The following is a 16,148-nucleotide window of genomic DNA, read 5'->3' as shown; positions in this document are numbered from 1 at the left end:
ATGGGTAGAGAGATGAGGAGAATATTGGAGGAGTTGGAGGAGAGAGATCCATAGTTAGAATATATTGTACAAAAAAAATCAATTCTCCATTAAAAGATTCCTAATAAGTCACAAATAAACTGAACTTTCCTTATTCTCAAATAAGTAAGTAACTTTAGAATTCAATTAAGTCATCTATAATCTCTCTATATATTTGGCTTTGTTTCTCAAGTGAACTCTGAAATCATATTTCACCATCTTCTTTGAAATGTGGCCCTCATTTAAAATGTACTGACTTTAGTGCACATCCATCACTTGACTTTTCTCAAGTCACTAGGGTGCTAATTCAAAGTGGGGCTTCCAGAAAGGTGATTACTTGTAGAGGAACTGATATCAAATCCCTCACCTCCCTTCATAGGAGTACCTCCCTTCAGTACTTTTCTTTAAGTAACTCTAATTTTAGACACTAGGAGTTAGGTGTTGGAATATGGATATCAGCGATTTGTAAGTAAAACAAACCATGAATAGCATCCCACTCATGTCCTGATTGTTCTCCACGCCACTATAAGCTTCATGTGAAAAGAAGGGTTTTTAATGTCCTGCAATCCAGCACCAGCGACAGAGAACCGTGCAACCAGAATGAACAAAACCAAACTGAGGATTTCCTCAAAGATGTGCAAGCCAATGTAAGTTCAAAGTTCTGTTCTGGTGGCAAATACAGATATTGGGAGACAGAGACACTGATGATGAATCTTAGCTTTGCTCTTAATATCAGCACTAATTGTGTCAAGTCATTAGCTCCTTTAACTTGCTTCCAGTGAAATTGGTGGGGATGATACATAAGATCCTCATTTTGTTAATACTCAAAGTAGCTCTGTCCATCTTTCCCACAGATAGGACTATAACTACAATTTGGAATGCAGAATACAGTTAAATAACTAGAACTTGGGGAAAAATAAATCAATTACATATAAATACTTTCAGGGATATATATAATTGAGTGATTCATGCTACCAGAGCTGTCCAGGTCAACTATTGATTGAACTCAAGTTGGTACCTGTATCTGTTTGGTTTTTTAGAAGCAAATTGGGAAATAGGCCTGTGAAGGGTAAAAGGAGAGCATCAGAGCCAGCAAGAGCAGACTCAGCATCCACGGAAGGAGTAATGGCCAGAGGGTTAGTGTGGGAAGAGCTACAGCAGAATAGTTCCAAGAAAATCCCTCAGGCTGCAGGGGAGTCTCCAAGCAACAGCTGCTTAGCAGCCATAGTTGAGCAGAAACTATCTCTAACAACACCCCCATGATAGTTAGTCACTGACTGGCAACAGCCCAGGGAAAACTGGTCTGAGTGTGGGATCGGAAGAGGTGGTCCCTTGAGCTGTCAGTCTACTAGTTCACACAATGGCTCATGAATGAGATCTCAGCATTGCCATAAAGCATACACATATGGAATAAAACTCAGAAAAGGCTTTCAAAAAAAGTTTCTTTCTTACCATTGCTTCATAATATTGAACTACATCCTGGTCTCTTCCAACTCTTACACAGTTCTACCTTTTCCAGTTCCACTCTTCATTCCAAAAGGTTTATATTTACCATGAATCAGATTCTGACCCCTTCTCCCCAACTCTTTAATGACCTCTTATTGACCTGAAAATATTCATTTTCATACAGCCTCAACTTTTCAAGTATAAACCAAAACCCCTCCTAGAAATGCCAATATAGTGATTTCAATCCAACTTGAATTGGCCTTATCAAAATATGCAAAAGAAAACTAAATGCAATCATTTTCCACTTCCACGTGATTACCAGTGTAACTGAATATAATCATTTCCCTCCAAAGGTGTCACACCTGGAAAAGTTGAGCCTTCCTTTCCCCTTGTTGCATGGAATGGCTGTTGGGGTTTTTCAGTCATACACAAACTCCTATCCATGGCATAACCGTCAATGTCCTCCCATCCTAATATCACATTGTGACTGTAGTGTCCTCCCATCAATCTCACTCTTTGAAATAAGGGAAGTATCCAAGCATCAACATCTGAGCAGCATTTGGGAGCCAGGAGTAGTTTTTCAAGCAGAGGAAAGTTAAAGTTCAACACCTGGGAAAACCTTTTGAATGATATCAGAAATGGAAAAGTAATTTAAGGCCTTGTGGGAAAAGCATTGCAAAAAGTCTTTCTAGATCGTTCTTATTTTGCTATCATATTTCATAATATGGCATGGGGTTTTTGAATGACCTCTTACATAATTATTTCTAGATACAAGGAAATTCTATTTAAAATTAAATGTAAGTTTTAACATATGGAAAAGTGGTACAATCTTTTATTGCATCCATAGAAACAATAATATTTAAACTGGATTTTAGCATTCAACAGGGAACTGTAAATTTTTTTTTAACATACCTGCAAGGTCTTGCACAGATAAGGACTTCAGAATAATTAATGCTAACCAGAAATTGGAGAAAGCAACAGTACTTGTTGCCCACAACCATGCATGTGTGGGTCAGATTCAAATCAGTCTCAGAGCTTTAGCTACAAGCCAGATGCTCCAGAGTGAACACATAGAACTCCATCTCCAGCCACCCTCCCTCCTCTGTATTCCAAGATTGCGTTTACTTCTCTTCGAAGTCAATGCAACCAGAACAGAATGCACGGCCTCCCCTCAAATTGCAAAGAACGAACTGAGGTTCCCCTAACCAAGAAAAGCACAGTGCAACTTTCCCATCTAGAATTGCCTGCTATCCACCTTTTATGTTCTCTTTCTTCAGCTGAGATGAGCTGTAACTTTAACCAAAATATTTTCTTTCACCTGGCCCTTGTGCTGGAAAAACTGGACAGTACAACCACATGCCTCCAAAGAGACTGCCTGCCTTGGTCCTGACATTCTCCTTCCACCTTTCCTTCCCGAATTGCTAAGCTGCATCAACACATATAATTTTGTTGAATATTTAGGCATGAACTGCTAAGGAAACGCAAATAGTGACATGGAGACGAAAATGCATGCACTGTTTCTACCCACCAGACACTCCCCAGTCAAGGTGTCCCACACCACTCAAGGCTACTTCCTCCAAAGAGAAGTAATAGATGTAGTTATAATGCAATGTAGAAACATCTCAACAAATCTAGCCTTAGGAGTGTGGTTCAGAATGGTTTACCCCACGCTCATTGCTCATTTGCCCCTATAGTGGGGTTGCCTACCACTCACTGGGATTAAAAGAACATTTAGCATCACAAAACTCACCTTCTGTGGGGAATTCCTGATAGTCTTGTCAGTGCTTTCCATTCACAAAATGGCAGAACCATAGTCCTTTCCTGTCAAAGAACAAATATAATTTATTTCCTTTTTAAAATTTTATTTTTATTTAAACATAACATCATTTCGCCCTTTCCTTTCCTCTGTCCAATCTTTCCTCTCTTCATCTGGAAACCATGGCCTCTTTTTCTTTAATTATTTTTACTACACATGTACACACAAACATATACACAATTAAATGTATAAATACAACCTCCTCACTCCACTTGTGAGTGTGTATAATTTCACAGTTGAGAACTTGGTATTTTATAACCAATTAGTTAGTGGGCTCAACCCTAAGAAAGACTATTGCTCTTGCTCTCAGCTCTCATTCTCATTAGCTCCCATAGTTACTTGTCTATGAGTAGGAGCCCATGAGAACTCCCCTTCCAGGTTAGCAGTCTGCTGGTGGTATGCTTATTTCGATAGCCATGTTAAGAAATGATGGAGGAACTTTGCTGTCATGTTTAGGAGCTAGATTGCCCCATTAGGTCTCCTGGTCCTCTGCCTCTTACAAGCTTTCCACTCCCTATTCTGCAACATTCTCTGAGTCTTGAGTGTAGGAACTGTGTTGCAGATATATCAGTTGCGGCTGAACACCCATGGTCAATTGTTCTCTGCTTTTGACTAGTTGGGACTTTTTTATAAAAGTCTCTGTCTGGTGGTCTGTTTCAAAAAGAGCTTATTTTGATGAGTGGTCAAAGCTACACTTATCTGTGAATCTAAAGATAAGTATGTAGAATAAAATTAGGAATTTTTCTGGATTAGGAAAGCAGGAGTAGTGGGTTGTTCTCACGAACCCAGGGCCTCACTAGCCCTGAGTCGTTTTCTAGGTTTTCAGTACCAGACATCATTTTCCCTCCTGCTGAGTGAGCAGTCGGTTACTACCAACATAGACGTGCCACCATTGGACCTTCAGGGTTATCATGCCAAGCCACTTGCTGTTGGGCTTCATAAGCCTTCTTCTCGGGTATGACTCTTAGTTAACTTACACTGGGGAGAACCATTGATTGCTTCCCTCTCTTGGAAGCTTGGATAACATATTCCAGTACTGTGAAAGGCAGTCCTCAGGAAGAAGCCTTTCAAGTCAGATCAACCCAGAGTCCTCCATGTCTTGTTTCCAAAGTATACGGTGTCTTCAACAATAAGAACATCAACACATTATAGGAAGCAACCATGGGCAACAGCAATACCCTATATAGTTTGGAAGTCACTTGGTATCCTTGACTAACAACTTAAAAGGAGGGTTTTTCATGCTTGGCATTAGGGGTTGTGTAATAATATAGACTATGGCTCATGGAGGGAGTTTTATCAGCCCAGGTGATATAACTTCATTTAAACTATGTGTATAAACATGCACAAAGAGATTTATATATGTTTCTGTAATTTGGGGTAAATATATGGTAGATTTACCTTTAGAGTTTCGGAAGTTTCCCCCACTGGTTTGCAGAGTGGCTGGAGAAGTGTTCAACCCCATCAACAGTGAGTGAGGATTCCCTTTTACTCCTACATCCTCTTTAGCATTTGCTGTTGGTTTTTCTGTTGATCTTTGCTATTCTGGCTGGGTAAGAGGAAATCTCATATTTATTTTAATTTTCAGTTCCTTAATTGCTAAGGGTTATGATGTTTTTGACATATTTCTTAGCCACCTTTATTTCTTCGTTTGAGAACCTTTTGTTCATGGCATTTTTGAATGCATTATAAATTTTGTTTCGTTTTGAAGTCTTTGTTTTATGAATTCTTTGTATATTCTGGATGTTAATCCTATGTCCGATGTACAATTGTCAATGACTCTCTCCCATTTTGTGGGTTTCCTTTTTATTTTATTGGTTGTTACTTTAGTTGTTCAGAAGAGTTTAAAATTCATGAGGTTCCACTTGTCAATTGTTGACCTTAATTCCTGGACAAATGGAGTCCCACTCAGAAAAGACTTCACTACACCAATATAATGTGGTGTGTTGCCTATGTTTTCTTCTAGAAGTTTCAGTGTTTCTGGGTTCACATTTAAGTCTGTGGTCCACTCAGAGTTTGATTTTGCTTAAGGTGGTAAATTTCTTTCCTAATTTTTTTTCCAGTTTTTCCAGCATGTTTTTGGAATCTTTGTCATAGCTATGCATACTTGTGTTGGGATCTATTTTGTTCAGTTGGCCTACATGTATGTTTTTATACCAGTAGTATACATACATCATAATTATTATTACTCTGTAATATATCTTCATGTCAGAAGTGGTAATCCCTTCAGTAATATTTTTCTTCAGAAATTTTGATATGTGGTGTCTTTTGTGGCTCCAAATGAATTTTAAGATTTTTTTTCTATTTCTGTGAAGAATCAGATGGGACTTTTGATTGGGATTATATTGAATCTGTAATTAGGTTTTGGTAGAAAGATCATTATATAATATTAATCTTGCCAGTTCATAAGCATGGGGTATCTTCCCATTTTCATTGAAGAGGTCTTTCACGTCCTTGCTTAGATTTATTCGGAGACATTTTATTGTCTTTAAAGCTACTGTGAATGGGGGTTTGCCCATGATCTCTGTCTGCATATTTGCAGGTGGTAAAAGCTATTATATTTTGTAAGTTAATTCAGTCACTTTTTTTGAAATTGTTATTTCTAGGAGTTTTTTTTTCTGATAGAACTTTTGGATCTCTTATGTTTAATACCATGTCATTCAAATTTGTAAAGTTTCACTTCTTCTTTTGCTAGTTGTATCTCTTTAATTTCTTTTCTTGCTTTATTTGTCCAGCTAGTGCTTCGAGAACAATATTGAGAATGAGTGGGTAGAGTGGGCAGTCCTGTCCCAATCCTGATTTCAGATCGATTGCTTCAAGTCTTCCCCATTTAGAATGATGCTGGTCGAGGGCTTGTCACATAGCCTTTATTAAGTTGAGGTATGTTCCCTCCAGTTCTAACCTCTTTAATCATGACAGCATGCTGGAATTTGTAAAGCTTCTCTCCATATCTGTTGATACAATTAAGTGATTTTTTTATCTTAGTACAGTTATTTAATTTATTGCATTTATTGCCTTGCATTGGTTGAATGGCCCTTGCATCTTCAGAATAAAGCCAACTTGGTCATAGTGAATAATCTTTATGATGTTTGTCTGTATTCAGTTTGCAAGTTTATTATGAGGAGTTTTTGATTCTATGTTCATCAGGCTATTGGCCTGTAGAGTTCTTTTCTGTTGAGTCTTTACTTGATTTTAGTATTAGATTTATACTGGCTTCATAAAAAGAGTTTGGTAGTACTTCTTCTATTTCTTTGAATAATGTAAGAAAGATTACCTATCTTTGAAAGGCTGGTAGAATAATAGTGTGAATTCTTCTGGGCCTGGGCTTTTTTTAGTTTGAAAGCTTTTTTTAAAATCAGTTTTAATTATTTCATATGAGTTTGTTAATCATTTTTAACTTTGATGATTTTTATGAATCTAGAAATTTATTTGTTCTTTTACATTTCTAATTTATTTGTTTGATTGGTTTTTGGTTTTTGAGACAGGGTTTCTCTATGTAGCCTGGAACTCACTCTGTAGACCAGGCTGGCCTCAAACTCTCAGAGATCTGCCTGCCTCTGCTTTCCGAGTGCTGGGATTAAAGATGTGTGTCACCACCACCCAACAATTCAAATTTAATGTGGTATAGGATTTTTAAAGTATTTCTTTATATTATTCTGAACTTTTGTGTGTCTGCTGTAGGGTTTTCCTGTTCATGTCTGAGACTGTTAGTTTAGGTAATTTTTTCCTTTCAGTCAGCTGGGCCATTATTCTTTGTGTTGTTTTCTTTGAATCTATTTCATTCATTTCTCTTCTGATTTTTATTTCTTGCTGCCCACTGGATTCGAGTTTGGTTTGTTCTTGTGTTTCCAAATTCTTGAGTTACATTATTAAGTCATTTATTTGTGCTCTGTCTCATTTTTTAATGTAACTACAAATTCCTCTTAGAACTGCTTTTAATGTGTCCCAGATATTTTGTTATGCTGTGTTTTCATTTTCATTTAGTCAGGATAATTTATGACAGAATTTCCTGGGTTTTCAAGTGACTTCTAACCTTTGGTGCTGAGTTCCTTTTCCTACGAATGTTATTTCTCAGCACACACGACAAGAAACACTAGAAAACTTCAGTTTCCTGACTCAACACAGATACAAATGCTTACTGACCAATCTAACGATGCATTAAGAGTTACAGCAGAAACAGGGCAAATCACTGCTTTGTTTTTTACCCAGACAGTTCTAGAAAATAAATATTTTTTAGGAGTTTTCTTCTTTTTTATTTTACAAGATTAAAATTTGAACAAGAAGTAAATTTTAAAATGCCTTGTGATGTTTTATGTCTGAAAGAATGGTAGAAATAATCCAAAAATTTAAAATATAAACAAAATTACTGACTTTAAAGTTAAAAATCATAAGTAGTCTTATCTTTGAAGCTACGTGTATTACTTGAAAGCCGTTGGAGAATATTTAATTAAACTAAATGGTCTGCCTGCCATACTACCCATAGCTACTAATTTTACCTCATTTACATTAAGATAAAGCAAATCACGAAAGTACAAGTAAAAACATAGTAGCCATTTGTTAGTTAATTTCAGTTGATGGTCTACCAATATTATAGATGCATCCTTAATTACAAATGGGCGTAGAGGGACTCCCTGCCTGAAAGCCACCTCCTAACGCAGCCCCTTAACTTTGGCTACTATCAGAAGCATGTTTCATCTTTAAAAGTTATCAAAATATTGATCTGAAACTCCCAGGTCTAATTGCCTGTTTCACAATGCCATTGTCTAGGGAACAAAGCATTGGCACCATTTGTCATTTCGGGACAATTATTCTCCTAACACTAAAGAAGATAAAGCTGCAGATCAATGACCTGTTGGGAATCCTGAGTGCTGAGTGATCACCTGTTCTGTCAACATTGTCTTCTCAGTAGCGGTGTAAAGTTAATTCATATGCTGTACTCATGTGATTGCAAGTGATAAGGAATTCATGATGTTAATCATAAATCAATTTTTGTGCTCACTATTCTAAGACCCTCTGTGAAGGGGAAACATTATTTATAATCTATCTTTAGTACCACGGATGTAGATAGATTGCTAGAACTTACTACATTAAAATATGATATGTTAACCACTTTTCTCATTCTCTTTCTCCATCTGTGTGAAAAATATAAATGAATATACATATAGATATATACACTATATGTTTGTGTGTATTATAATATATATGGAAGATGTTTTTTAAAAATAGGTTTATAATATCTTGGAAAGTTAAAATTACATTATACATTATTTGCAATAAGTATCAATACGTTTTTTCAAAAACCGTTTTTGCACGACCTAGAGATGAGAACTAAACAGTGCTACCTGAGACACCAAAAACAGCTCAAAAGTACCGAGTGGCCAATTGCCCAGGTCATCCAACTGAGATAACGAAAAGGCATGGTTTGGACAAGATACACAAGAGCACAGAACCAAATGTCTAGAGTTATTTGATCAAGTCTTTGTCTTTGTTGTCTCCTCTGGCAACAAGATGAGACTGGCGGTGGCTATTTGCTTTGTTCTTGTTGTTGTTGTTGTTTTGTGTGCACTGGATTTAACTGTTCTGGGCTCTTAGCACTTTTGCCTCAGAGGTCTGTGTTATAAGGGCATTACCACAAAGTAACTTGCTGAATACAGTGTGAGTTGAAGCTCAGCCGCTTCAACTGAGAATTTTGTAATTGGGATGCTATTTCCTATCCCTGTGTCCCCAGTCTCATAATTCAAACTCTGTCAATTGTTGATGCGGGCATACCTCTTTAAAATGACGGTAAGGATGAACGTTTAACCAAAGTTTAGTTGACTTAAAAAGAATCCCTAAACAAATAATTTCTTTGGCTAATTATTTTTATTTTAGGTTGAGGGATAACATGTTAGGTATAGGTTTGGCTGTCTATTTTATAGATATATAAACTAAAAACCAACTAGGAGTTTATTTCTCTTCCATGTGAAAAATGACTATTTCTATCACAATTCTGTGAGAATTCTGTGATGTCATCACGCACATAGGTGCTCTCCAGATCACCGCTATGCCACCCTAGAGCCTCCCTGAAAAGTACAAGATGCCCACTCCAATTTCAGCTTCTCCATCTGCACTCCAGGTAATAGGGTGAATGTCACTGTGAAGGTACGGTGCTCCATTCTGTCAGAAGACATTTCAGTAGATCTCCAGGACAGAACTGTCACTGTCCAGAACTTAATCACATGTCAGGTCTCCATATAGCTACAGGTGGGCTATAAAATGCAGATTTTACCTGTGGCAATATTCACAGCTAAACACTAGGGTCCTGGTGGCAGGGGCTGGATATTGAAAGGTCATGTTCACTGTGGCACTAAACCTTTTCCTTTAATAAGAGGGGGAAAAAAATCTTGATAGAAAATCAAAAAGGAATGGAACACAGGCGAGAACTGTGAAACTCACATTGCTTTCTTAAACAACAAAGTAAAACTTAATGTTTGTTATTAAGTCGGCACATGATGATGAGGCAAGTCTGAATCAGTCTGTTTCTTCTCCAAGCCACTGCTTGCTGCAAATCAAAACTGAGATGGACAGCTACTTACGAATAGAGACTGAACCTTGTTGACTTGAACTCTAAGAGCGTATCCATTATAAATGCAAAGGACACACACTATTTAAAAGAATAAAGGGAATGCAATCATGACTTGAGAGCCAAATAAAGGCAAGTAAAAATGAGATAAAAATACATGGGTATCGGCAACCCACAGATACAAATTAGTACCAAGGAATGCCATGCAATCCATCTAAACTCTTCAAGACTCTTCAGAGGAAGCAAAAAAACTCACCTCAGACAGCAATAAATCATAAAGTGGTTACAATGGGTCTAAGGTTAGTGCACTGGGCCCCCGTCCTCCTACCTGCCTTCATCAGGAAAAGACTGCTGACTGACTCCTCCTCTTCTCAGCGCTCTCACACAGGGCCATTTGTCAGTCCCCCGGAGTTTCAGTTTCTGGTTCCCGCATCTGTCCCAATTGTTCTACCACATTATTACCATCCCTGGTAGAGGGGCCACTGCACCTCCCTTGGTTATCTCTCTTGGGCGGAGTTTTAAAAGCGTGTTAACTGCACACATTTCCTGCAGCCTTACTTCTCCCAACGTATTTTCCATGTAGCCGTCATAGTAATCTTTCTGAAACGCATGCCCTGTAATGACAGTGCCCTAATTAAAACCATTCAGTGAGTTCATTTCCCTTCCAACCAAGGTTAAATTCCTCACGGTGCACAGGAAGCCCTGTATTACCCGGCCCTCGGCAACTTTGGTCTTTTCTATGCTCCTTCCTGTCCCCTCCCTTTGATCCACTCATTGCTAACTGCTTAATGTCTTTTGAATACATAATGTTCTCTCTGTAAAGTGGTGATTTTCCTCATTTGAAATGATGATCTTTCTCTTTCTAGCTCTCCTGATCTCTTGCTGTATCTGGCAGCACTTACCCTCTTGTATCCATTAGACATTTCCTCTTTGAGTCTCATAAACCCTATTTGAGTCTCATCCAATCCAGATATGCAGTGAGGTGCTCCAGGTCTCTATTCCCACAGGATCCTGTGCTTTGGATATTGTAGACACAGTGGGCCTAGTTCTACCTACTTTGGTCACAGTTGACTGTTACTTCTACAGGAGTGTCAGTTAGTGTATATACAGTGATGTCTGTTCTCTGCCTTGTTCATTATACCTACCCTACATAAAGTATAAAATTGTATGCACAGTACAAATGTCAAGGAATCTCCTTCAATAGATATAATGGAGGCACTAAAATACAAGGAACAAACAAAAAAAATGAAATGATCTGTGTAATTACAGTGGCAAGCTTTATATTAATCTTTACTTAGTTTTCTCATAAGTGTTTTGCTGAGAACTGGGAGCCTCCGATCACTAACCATAAGCCTCAGTGCTCAGATACCAGCCTTGGATCTTCCTGTCTTGTCCAGACCCATAGGTATGTACTATATTCAGGTTTTCTAGAGCCTGCAGAGCAGAACCAAAGCCCTCACTCTCTGCCTTGTATTTATGTACGAAGGGCCGATCCCTGGAAAGCACCATCCACGCAACCTGAGTTCTTACTGAACCCTCTAACCACCAGTCTTCAAAGGGCAGACCAGCCTTCTCAATATGTGGATTTCTAAGATCTGTATGTCTTCCTTCAGAAGGGCCCTTTTAGTTTTTCTCATTTGTTCTTTCTTTCCTGGGAAATAAAGGAGAAAATGCGCCAGAGGATGATCAATGAAGTTCATCGGGATACATGATAATATCTAGCCAATAAAAACGACTCTTATGGTAACTGTATTTAATATCCTCTTGCTCTATTGTGCATTTCCCCCTCAATCACTATCTTATTTAGATATGATAACCTCACTCATGTGATGCTCTAGCCACTTTTGTCTGTCCCTTGGCTGTCTGTAAAAGCTGTCTTTCAAAACATGAAACCCTTTTCTCCTTCCACAAAGATGGTTTCAATAGCCTAAGCATTAATTCTTGGGTTAAACGTTTCTGCTATTTATCGTGTAAGAGCTAACTATTCTTACCCATCCTGCCATGGAAAGAGCTCTAGAAAATTGAAGGTGAAAATAAGCCTGCAGAAATAAGCACAGGTATTTTAAGGTGCAACTCATGCTAAGAGCAATAGATATTTTTATAACCAAGATAAATGCCAAATATTATACAATATACATCAATCAAACTGTCAGATCACCCCATGAAGATATATAATATTTGATTTACAGGTTAAAATAAGCTGTATTTAATAAAACAGATAACTCTCAAAATCATCCCATTCAATGGCAAAAGGCAGTTACAAAGTACCATATATTTAATGATCTCATTTATACTCTGTATATAAAATGAGTCATATCCATACATAAAGAAATAAATTACTGACTGTGTAGGAACAAATATGTGGACAGGAAGTAATTTCTAAATGGTATAATTCTTGTATTCTAAAATTAGATAAATGATGGCTGCATAATTCTGAAAATATACTAAAGTAATTGAACTGTTCACCAAAGATATATAAATTATATCTCAATAAAAACCATTAGAACTTAGAACATTCGAATTAAAAAGATCAACTGATACTGAACTGTATAATAAACATTTCCAATAGTAGACAAAAACAAGGAAAAACAGAATGTCAAAGTTTTCTGTTGTGGGAAAAGTAGACCTGTTCTATAATAATAATAATAATAATAATAATAATAATAATAATAATAATAGTAATAAATCTTATTCTCACCAGCAGATTCCAAAATAAAATTAGGCAATGGAATCTTAGTCCTGGGGTGGGTACTATTTGGAATTCAGCAATAAAATACTATCATAGACATCATCACAGCCTTAAACTGATGGAATACTCATTTTCGAGAAAGAAAACTGGATTGTTTTTTACATGAAGAGCAAAGGGAATGAACCCCACTCCAGCTGTCACCCAGGAAAAGTCAAGTTCAGAAGAAATAAGAACATCCAGACATCTGTGCGAATATAAAGACTTGGGTAGTTTGACACTAATTCACTTTCTAGGATGACAAAGTCTTCAGCGGAAGGCACAGAAGATTTGAGATATATTTTGCCTCATTCATGGCTATCAACACTTTATTTTCTGTTTTTCTTTAGAACTAGGATATAGGACACAATTCTGGACACTGGGCATCCTGAAGAGGTGTGTTCCTTCTTACGTTTTCCTGTAACAGAGACACAGTGCCCTTGACCAGAAGATAAAAGCTACATATTAGGAGAAAGAGAACTGATCAAAATGACAAGAAATGCATGTAAAAAGAGATAACAACAACAAACATTATGATATGGTGTGGGAAGTCCTTCTGTACATTTGTCGCTTTTATTTTATTGGTTAATGAATAAAGCTGCTTTGGTCTACAAAAGGGCAAAATAGAGTAAGGTGGGAATTCTAAGCAAATAGAGGAGGAAGGAAGGTGGAGTCAGAGAGACACCATGTAGCCACCAAAGGAAACAGACACCTAGTAACCTTACCAGTAAGCCATGAGCCTCGTGATAAAATATAAAAAAATAGAAATGGGTTAATTTAAGATGATCTAAGAGTCAGTTAACAAGAATCCTGAGCTAATAGGTCAAGCAGTGTTGTAATTAATACAGTTTCTGTTTGATTATTTTGGGCTGGGCAGCCAGGAAATAAATGAGTAGACTCCTACTACAATGACAGTAATTGAACGTTCAGGCAACACAAGGGAAGCTAGAATTAACTTCGGGTCTATTTGACCTAATTGTATGGAAAGACATATTTGGTAAATTTAAATAACTAGAAATATTCCTATTGCATGGTCTAGACAAAATAAAAATATGCATGCTAATTTTATTTTAACTGTGAAATATTAGTTTTCAATATTTTTTTAAAAACCATGAAGTGTCTCTAACATTTGAAAGTTTCATATTATTTACAAGCTGCATTTAATGTTCAGAGGCTAAAGTTTTTGGGTTTTATTTGTTTGGGTTTTGTTTTGTTTTGTTTTTAAAGGACAAGAAAGTCAAATATTCAAGAGGGAGCAAACTTTACTTTTCTCCATTTTCACTGCAAGAAAGCTCATAGATACAGCCCACAGATAAACATTACCATATAACTTGATAGAAAGCAAAGAATGGGAGGAAAATGACGTAAGCAAAATTTGTAGACTGGGAAGAAAATGAAAATTTCTACAAGTAAGGAAATTCACATTTTCTAAGATAGGAATATCAAGAAAACAAATTACAGTTCTGAAGAAGGCAAAATCAGCCACAGCAACCGACAGTAATCACTAAGAGCAAAGGGAGTGCCGCGGTATTGATGCTCATCGCAAAGGGATCTTTTCACTGACAGGTCACCACATTTTCACTTTCTTCGTTTTCTTGGAAAACAGACATTTTATCACATTCCAGACATAAACCAATGAAATACTCATTTTGGAGGAGGAGAACCAGATTCTTTTCTGAATGAACAGCTGTGAGACCGAACCCCACTTGAGTTGCCACTCCGGGTGCCAGATTCGGGCGGCAAGGGGGAGATCACACATGGAGAGTCTGCTTTCCAGCAGGGGTTGGTCATTGCCCAGACTGCCTCCTAAAGCTCTCTCTGAAGCTCATGCATATCACTGAATGGGCTTTGTTTTAGCTGTCTTTTCCTGTTTTCATAATATTTCCATATTTTAAAAATGCACGCAGTAATTCAGAGAGGCATCTTTGAACATGTTTTATGCTAAGTGTCCTTGAATTAATCATTTCATATCGTAGCTTTTGTTTGAAAAGGGCTTTTGCATCCCTTAAGTCTTTTCTGTCTGCACACGTTTGAAGTTCAGTCCTGATTTTTAATGCATTTTGTTGTACAAGAAAGAGAAAAGAGCACAACAGAAATGTGAGGGCTTCTAGACGCATCACAGGTTTGATATAGAAATATAAAACACAGGGATTAAAAACAACGATGAAAAGGAAAAGCTTCTGGGCCTTTAGAAAGATAAACACATATGTATTTATTCTTCTATAAGAACAACCATTGAAAATAAAAGGAGCCTGGTGTAGTGACTTCCTTCTGTCATCTTAGCTTTCCAAAGTAAAGACAAATTAAGAAAAACACTGATAAAATAAGGTGATTAAACAATATGCTAAAGATAAGCATAATTTACAAATCAATCCAGTGAGACATAAAACAAAATGTCAGTAGGAGTATTAAAACATATATTAAGTCTAACATTAAAACAAAAGCTGTTAAGGATTTTCTGTTTACTCTCCTAGAACTGAGATTCTCACTTACATGTTAACATCATAATACTACAACAATCCACCCCCCCTGTTTGGGCTGGAACTGTGAGTCTTCAGAGATAACAAGAAAGATAAACAGATGTGTAAAACAAAAATTTTAAAAAAAAAGCTGATACTATTTTAAAGGCCGCAGGGGTAGGGGGGACTGAGTCTGGACATGAGGAGCCAAAAACTACAGAAAAATTTTTGCACTTGTGTACAGGACAGGTTTGAGTAGATTTCAAGAAAAAGATGCTAATTTGAGTTTAGGAATTACTGACCATGTTAAACACAATTCCACATAGTTTCTCCAGTCTGCATCCTACACCCATTAATAGTATTCATTCCATAAGCACAATCTCTTTTTTTAAGAATAATTTATTTTTTTATTTATTTTATGTGCATTGGTGTTTGCCTGCATGTATGTCAGTGGGAAGTCCGATCTTGGAATTACAGACAGTTGTGAGCTGCCCTGTGGGTGCTGGGAATTGAACTCATGTCCTTTGGAAAAGCAGTCAGTGTTGTTAATCCCTTAACCATCTCTCCGGCCCCCATATGCACAATCTTATTCTTGACTGTGACAAAGATAAATTTTCTTAGTTGCATTATTCCATAAACTATATTTAGAGTGTGCTCATTGTTTTTGTTAATAAACAGAACTGCGGGGCTAGAGAGATGGCTCAAAGGTTAAGAACACTGGTTGCTCTCCCAGAGGTCATGAGTTCGATTCCTAGCAACCACATGGTGTCTCACAATAATCTGTAATGATATCTGGTCCCTTCATCTGGCATGGGGATGTAAATTCAGGAGGAACATTATATACATAATAAATAAATCTTTTAAAAAAAATAAATAAACAGAACTGCGAAACTCTAAGGACCTTGGAAGAGGTTTGGAACAACTTAGCATTAGTAGGAGACTAGACAACATCCTGTTCTCAAAGAGTCTTGTTACCGCTGCTGCAACAATTTCTTGATTTTGTGGCCCAAGAGTAAAACCGAGCTCTCTGACAATTAATTCTCTTGACAGTTTTATGCTGAAAAAGGAAGATCGTAAGGATGAAGACTAATATAAATGTTGACATTTAACAAAATGCTGGAAAAG

The sequence above is a fragment of the Microtus oregoni genome, unplaced genomic scaffold (genome assembly GCF_018167655.1).
Source record: "Microtus oregoni isolate MIOR12 unplaced genomic scaffold, Mior012 000011F_ref0000422, whole genome shotgun sequence".
NCBI classification, from domain to species: Eukaryota; Metazoa; Chordata; class Mammalia; order Rodentia; family Cricetidae; genus Microtus; species Microtus oregoni.
Note: the sequence above shows the minus strand (reverse complement) of the source record.